The sequence below is a fragment of the Oryza sativa genome, chromosome 12, assembly GCF_034140825.1.
Source record: "Oryza sativa Japonica Group chromosome 12, ASM3414082v1".
NCBI lineage: Eukaryota > Viridiplantae > Streptophyta > Magnoliopsida > Poales > Poaceae > Oryza > Oryza sativa.
In genome coordinates, this window is record NC_089046.1 from 11,042,496 (window position 1) to 11,049,279 (window position 6,784).

Genomic DNA, 6,784 nt, shown 5'->3' on the forward strand with positions numbered 1-6,784 from the left:
TCGATGTACAACAGCTGCATAGAGAAGGGTGACAATAACATTATAAAATGAAAGCTGCATTGGAAATAGAATGGTTGGGTAAATAAGGGATGCTTACCACAAGGAATGCAACACAGCAGCGTATATATGTCTGCTGCCTTGGGCCAGTTTTGTTCTTGTGCCATAGTACAAGGCTGTCGTGGAGGGCATCAAAAATAGCCTTCGACCAGTTGATCCTTGCTACCTTTTGAGTGTCAGATCCAATCCATGCGTCCTTAGGCCTGATATACAGACCAGTGGATGGCAGCAGCATCTTGTTCACAATGACCATTATAAAGTACCTAACCATAGATGGGTCTTTGGGCCTATTTTTGATCTCTTCAATCAACCTAGAGGCCGTTATGTCGGATTTGGGGGGGAGATCAAGCTCAATAGCCAAGTCTGCCAGTGCATCTGACATTATATCTTGGTCTGGTAATTGCAATGGTTCCCCTCCCAATGGGACCCCCAATACAGTTTTAACCTTCCATGGAGTTATGACCATCTTCTTATTCTCAGATATGTCAATGGTCATCGATTTTGGGTCTGTTCGGTCCATTAGCCAGCAGGTGAGGTCAGGTTGCTCCAAGCCGTTGAGAGTCATCTTTGCAAGATCACCCAGGCCAAGCGCTGCGAAAGCTTGTCGGTGTATCGGCGACAACGCACAACATGCATCATTTACAAACTTCGGGCTGCAGCGTGTAAAGACAGAATGCTTTGTCGCTGGCGGCTACAATGCAAATATGGTTTTTAGCATTTAGGACATAGAATTGAATAATTAAAGTGGTTATAATGATGAATTTTACTTCACATGATAACTAAGCGAATGGAAGAGCCTCTATATCATCAACAATGGGATCATCTGTAATCATTTTTTGCTATAGTTTTGCGTCTCACTACTAGATTGTTAGGAACATGTGTGAGTACCCTGATTTGATTTCAAAATCTAGATGTTTTAGTATTCAGATCTCACGTCTGGTAAGCAATTACTGTAATAAATGATACATTTCTGGTGAAAGGGAGGCATTTACTAACACTGAGTATGTTCTTACACTATTGCCCTATTTGGCTAGTGGGTTGGGTAAATGAATTCCCACAAACCAAGTGACAGCTCTAAATCGTAAGCATGCATTATCCCTCTTACCTTTAATCCTAACTCTTAATTGTATGAAAAGCATTACCATGATTCAGATCAAGTGGGGGAAAAAATATGGTGGGTCACAGAACACAAAGCTCTTGTCAGATTTATGAAAAGGACAAAAATAGAAAGATTTGGAAGTACCATGGTCCTTACATCAATCCCAATCATACAAGACGACAACCACACATGCAGAAATAAATGGACAGCAACCAAACATATGGAATAAAGGGTTAGGGTTTGTGGCAAAGAATAGAGTGTGGCTGACCTCAACAAGCGCAACGTGCTTCACGGCTCTATCCTGTTGGTTCTTGTGGCCACGTTTTTTGGCGGCGCCTTGTTGACTTCCTCCGTCTGCACGAGCTCGCTTGGAGCGGGTAGTTGGGCCCTCGCTCGGCTGGGATTGATCGAGCACAATCTCGCATTCTGATTGCGAACCCATGAACTTGACGCTCCGAACGTTCTCTGGCATTTTTCCCTTCCGCTTCATCTTGAACAATGTAGTCTAACAATGGGTATTGGATTGGATAAGGGAAATGGATGAGCATGACAGGTAGTGTAGGTGCTTCTACTAACCTTTGCTAGAATGAGTGTATCTCTGGTGTGCGTTTGTTGATTCCTCAGTTGCGCGTACCAATGAGGTTCTCCGGGGTGGTGGCGGACTCGGTCGCGGCTAGCCGCGACGTCTGGATGCTTTCCGCCTCGCCCGCGAATAGCAGCCGCCGATGGAGCGGTGGACTTCCTCGATGCGGCCGCCGCGGTCGTCTGATAGTCGCCGCCGTACGTACCAGTGAGGGCCGCCTGGGGGGTGGCCGCCTCGCTCGCAGCTGAGCGCCGCCGTCGGGGTGCTCTCCGCCACTGGCGCAGCTAGCCGCCGATTGCGCGGTTGACTTCCTCGATGCGGCCTCCGCGGTTGTCGGCAACTAGAATGTGGGTAGGGGGAGTGCACGCCGCCGTACCCGGTTAAGGGGTAGCGGCGAAATTGGCGAGGGGCGGAGACGACAGAGACGGGGAGGAGAGCGTGGTAAGTGGGGAATGACGGTGGACGGTTGAGCGTGAGGATAAAGGAGAGAGACTGTAAAACGGAAACCGCCCCTTTTGCGGCGATTTGTTTCCGCCGTTCCGTTTTGACAGATCGTGGTCTGTGGCAATATAGATGATAGCCGAGTAAGCGCGTTACTAATTGAGACGTGTGCGTATGTACGATTTCAGTAAATGAATTACTCTCGATGAGTTGCGGTCGGGATATAGAAAGGGGTCCTTGTGATGGCGGTTATGGTGTACATCTTGCGTACGTTGGGGATTGGCGACACTGCTGGGTTGGTGGTGGGGGTGGGTGGTGTTGGGGGGGTTTGTGAGGGGGAGCATTTTAGCTATTACGCACCCTGAGTCTAGTATAGTATGTCTATATATATATATATATATATATATATATATATATATATATATATATATATATATAGGGCAGCGCTAAACCGCACCCAGGGTGCGTAATAGTTAAAATGCTCCCCTCACAACCCACCCCCCCACCCTCACTCCTACCCCAGGAAACTACCTTTCTCTCTCCTCCCCCCCCCCAAAACCCCCCCACCCACACCCTGGTTCGTACCTTTTCTCTGTCCTGATTTTTCTTCTCACGTCCTTTTCTTAGTAATTGATTTACTTTCAGTTGATTTCTCCTTTCGGTAAATGTATTACTCTACTGATTTACTCTCAGTTGATTTCTTCTTTCAATAGATGTATTACTCTCTGTTGATTTCTTCTTTCAGTAAATGTATTACTCTTAGGTAGTTCTCCACCCTTATCTCATTCTTGATTTTTGTACCCACGTCCTTCTCTCGATAAATCATTTACTCTCAGTTGATTCATTTTATTAGTAATTTAATTTACTAACGCAGTAGACATATCATAATGTTATTTCTTCGATTAGAGGTAAAATCCCAATCCTTTCAGTTCTTCCAAACATTGGTCGAATTCTTAATGCAAACAAGCTCATAATTGCATAGAGGACATAGATATATACATAACATGCATCAAGAACGTGAGATTCAATGTTAACCGGTAAAGCAAATAATCTATCACTACCTCCTATACAAGTCAATGGAATATTCAGATATACAAATGAATCAGCTAGTTCAAAAAAAAAAAAAAGAACAAAGGAATCAACTGAGAATCAAATTAAACAAATGAATCAAATGAATCGCAGGCTCGATCATTTGCAGCAATGGCAGATTTGGACTTGTTGGATCAATCGATCTCAAGGCATCCACGCACTCGTCCACACGACAGGCTGCTCCTTCCATGCAAGGAATGCTCCGGCAGCGGCAGCGTTGTCCATGTCACTGCCGTAGTCCCGCATCAACCAGCCACCTTGTACCGCCGGAGAAGTGACCACACGTCGTCGGCGACGTCGTCATTGAATGCCGCCGGCGACAACTCCGCCGACCGCGTGCACCACACCCAGGACACGCCGGTCTCCCACCGCTCGGCAGGAAATCACGCCGTCGGCCTCCTGGAACGCTTCCACGGGGAGTTATCCTCTTCCAACTCCTCCTCTGTGTGGTCTCCGCTTCGTCGGCTTTTCTCCGCCACCACCACACGATCTCAGCCGTCACGGAGGAAGGCCAGAGCAGTGAGGCTACCGGCCTCCTGGAACGGTTCCTTCATGGTCGAGGGCTTGGATTTGGCGGTAGGTCGTCGGGGCAGATCCCAGGAGGCGGCGCCAACTCACGGACGGACGATGCACCACCACGCCTCCATCGCCGGCGACCAGTCCGGACGACCCACCGCCGTCGAAGTCAGCTCCGCCTCAAACTCCCACCGCCGATGTCGGATCAAGGCGGGGACGGCCACCGCTGCTGGACCCGGGCGGAGGTCGCCTCGGCGAGCCCGTCGCCCGCCGCTAACGCAGGCCATCCCCGTCGCTCGCTGCTGGCGCAGGAAGCCGAGGAAGCCCATGCCGTCGCCCGCTCGCCGCCGTCCTGCAATCGCCGGTCAACCGCCTGCCGCACCCGCAAGCCATCATCGTCGCTGCCTAATCCGTAAAAAGTGGAGAGAGAGAGGGGAAAGTGGGGGGAACGGTTTCTACGAAGGAAGAGGGAGAGAGTTATATATATAGCATGTAGATTTGATTGTAAATAATTTACTCTGTAAATGTAAATGTGGGAGGGGAGGGGGCAGGGGTGCTGGGGTGCAGGTAGGGTGGGGTGGGGGTGGGGGGGGGGGTAGGATGTGAGGGGGAGCATTTTAGGTACTACGCACCCTGGGTCTAGTACAGTAGTTATATATATATATATAAACTATTCTACACCCGGATATATAGAATAACTATTCTATACCCCCCTCCCTCCCATGGGTCACACCCACTTCCCCCTTCTTACCAAGGCCCAAAACCCACCTCCCACCTCGGTCAAAGGCCTCTCCCACCGGTCAAACCCACCTACTAACTCCCCCCCACCACCCACCACTTCTCAGCTCTCGTCCCAGGACGGTGCAGTAACACGATGACCACTATACAGTAACACTGTGTCTTACGTGCAGTAACAACGTTAAAATATAGTTAAAATATAGTCATGACAGATCTACTTTTGATAAGTTCTTTTTTTCTAGCATCATGGTGCAAACGGTTTTAAAAAACCTTACATCACTTGGGAGATATTATTCTTCAAAGCTTGACTTTTTTGCAATTTGTCTCTCCACAAGTAGTAATACTATACTATTACTTGGTACTACTTGTTTGTGTACTAAAAAGTGTAGTTAAAAATAAAAATAAAAGACCAAACTAAAATAAAAGACCAAACCGAGATAACGAGTACACATTTATTCAAGTCTATTTATGGATCTCCATCCATAGTTTACAAAAAGTTACATAACTGTCATCTCAAACCTACGATATGTAATCTTCATAAGCTCTTCATCATCTTCACACTTTTGCAGCTGTATCTAATACCAGAGCTAATATATTGCCCTGAAAATTACCTGCAAATATGAGATAGATGGTGATTTGTCAAATTAACTGTAAATATGATATAGATGGGGAGGCTGCAGTTGCGTTGACGGAGCAGCAGCAGCAGGAACATGCACTTGTGTTGTTGACGGGGCAGCAGCAGCATCATTTCCTTGGACTGAATTTTGGTCTTCATTTTCTTCACCAATGTGATTAGTAACATCAGGAGGATAATTAAGCACATGATTATTCTGTTGTACCCCTGGTGAAGAAGAATGCGGAAAAAGAGATGGTGGAAGAAGGGATATTTCAGCTCGCAAGCGTGCGCCGGCATTGGGTTGTAACTCAGAAAAGGGAAATTTCTTTCCACCAACAGAAACTGGAGCATGTCCCCAAACATCAGAAAAAATAAGTTCTAAAGGACGACTCGACACACTTGAGGATTTTAGGTATGGAAGCTGATGACTCTTGCCTTTTTGACAGGCATCACAAATTGAGTCTTTATTTACAACACTAGAACACGGTAAATTATTTTTGCTAAGGACTCTGGACACGATAGGAACAGCAGGATGGCCCAATCGACTATGCCATCTCGAGAATTAAGGAGCAGTGGCTGCATAGGCTTGCTTGACCGGTGGAGTAGGGAGAGAGTAGAGCCGATGACAACTACCCCTAAGAATTGTGTTCCTCGTGGCTCGATTCTTTATAAAAAAAAATATTTGGAATGAACTTCAAAAAAAGCAAAATTATCCATGGCCAAACGATGAGCGGAAATAAGATTCTTTTTTGCTTGCCGAACATGAAGGATATTTTTAATATGTAAACCGTGAGTAGAGGTATTTTTAATATTTTCATCTCCAAGAGCTTTCATCTTCCTAAAATATTCAGATACACTCATGTTACCTTGTTGTGTGTGTTTACACCCAAATTTGGCACCTATGGACGAAATAGGAGAAAATTGCCAAACTTTGGAAAGTGACGGGTTTCCTTCACAGGGCCGGTTAGACCGCAGGTGTGTGGGCGGTCTGATCGGCTAGTAGGGCCGGTCTGACCGCAGGTATGTGAGCGGTCAGACCGGCAGGGTCCGAGTCGGAGTCTGTTTTCGTCGGGTCTCGGGTTTCCTTACTCGGGAAGGCATGTTTCGTGTTTCCTTTAGTTTCTATCCCGAGTTGGACATGGAGAAGGGCCTGTAGAGGGCAAGACCAACCCTATTTAAGGGACAAGGCCGGTTCATTGTAAAACCCCCCCGAATACAATTTACCTGAATCGTTCTTTTACTATGTTTTCTATTTTACCCTAGTTCTAGTCCATCTTTGTCGGTTTGCGCCGTAAACCGTCCACCGCCGCTGCGAGAGTGCGACACCTCTTTGTAGGTTTGTCCTGAAAACCTTCCGTTTTGCCCATGAGACGGGTAGTTATCCTCATATCGATCTAAATCGGCCTAGAGGCCGATTTTGATCTCTAAATCGGCTCCGCTAGCCGGTTTAGCTTTTCTTTTTGCAAAACCCATCTTGATTTGGCCCTTTGGCAAGATCGAGGTGGTTGGCGACTCCATATCACCGCAAGGCGTTTAGGTGTTGCGATCGTGCTTGTCGACTTGTCAAAAAAGTTGCCAACACGATTTTTGACGACTCCGCTAGGGAACAATCTAATCGGCCATATCACGGTCGAATTTCGTTTAA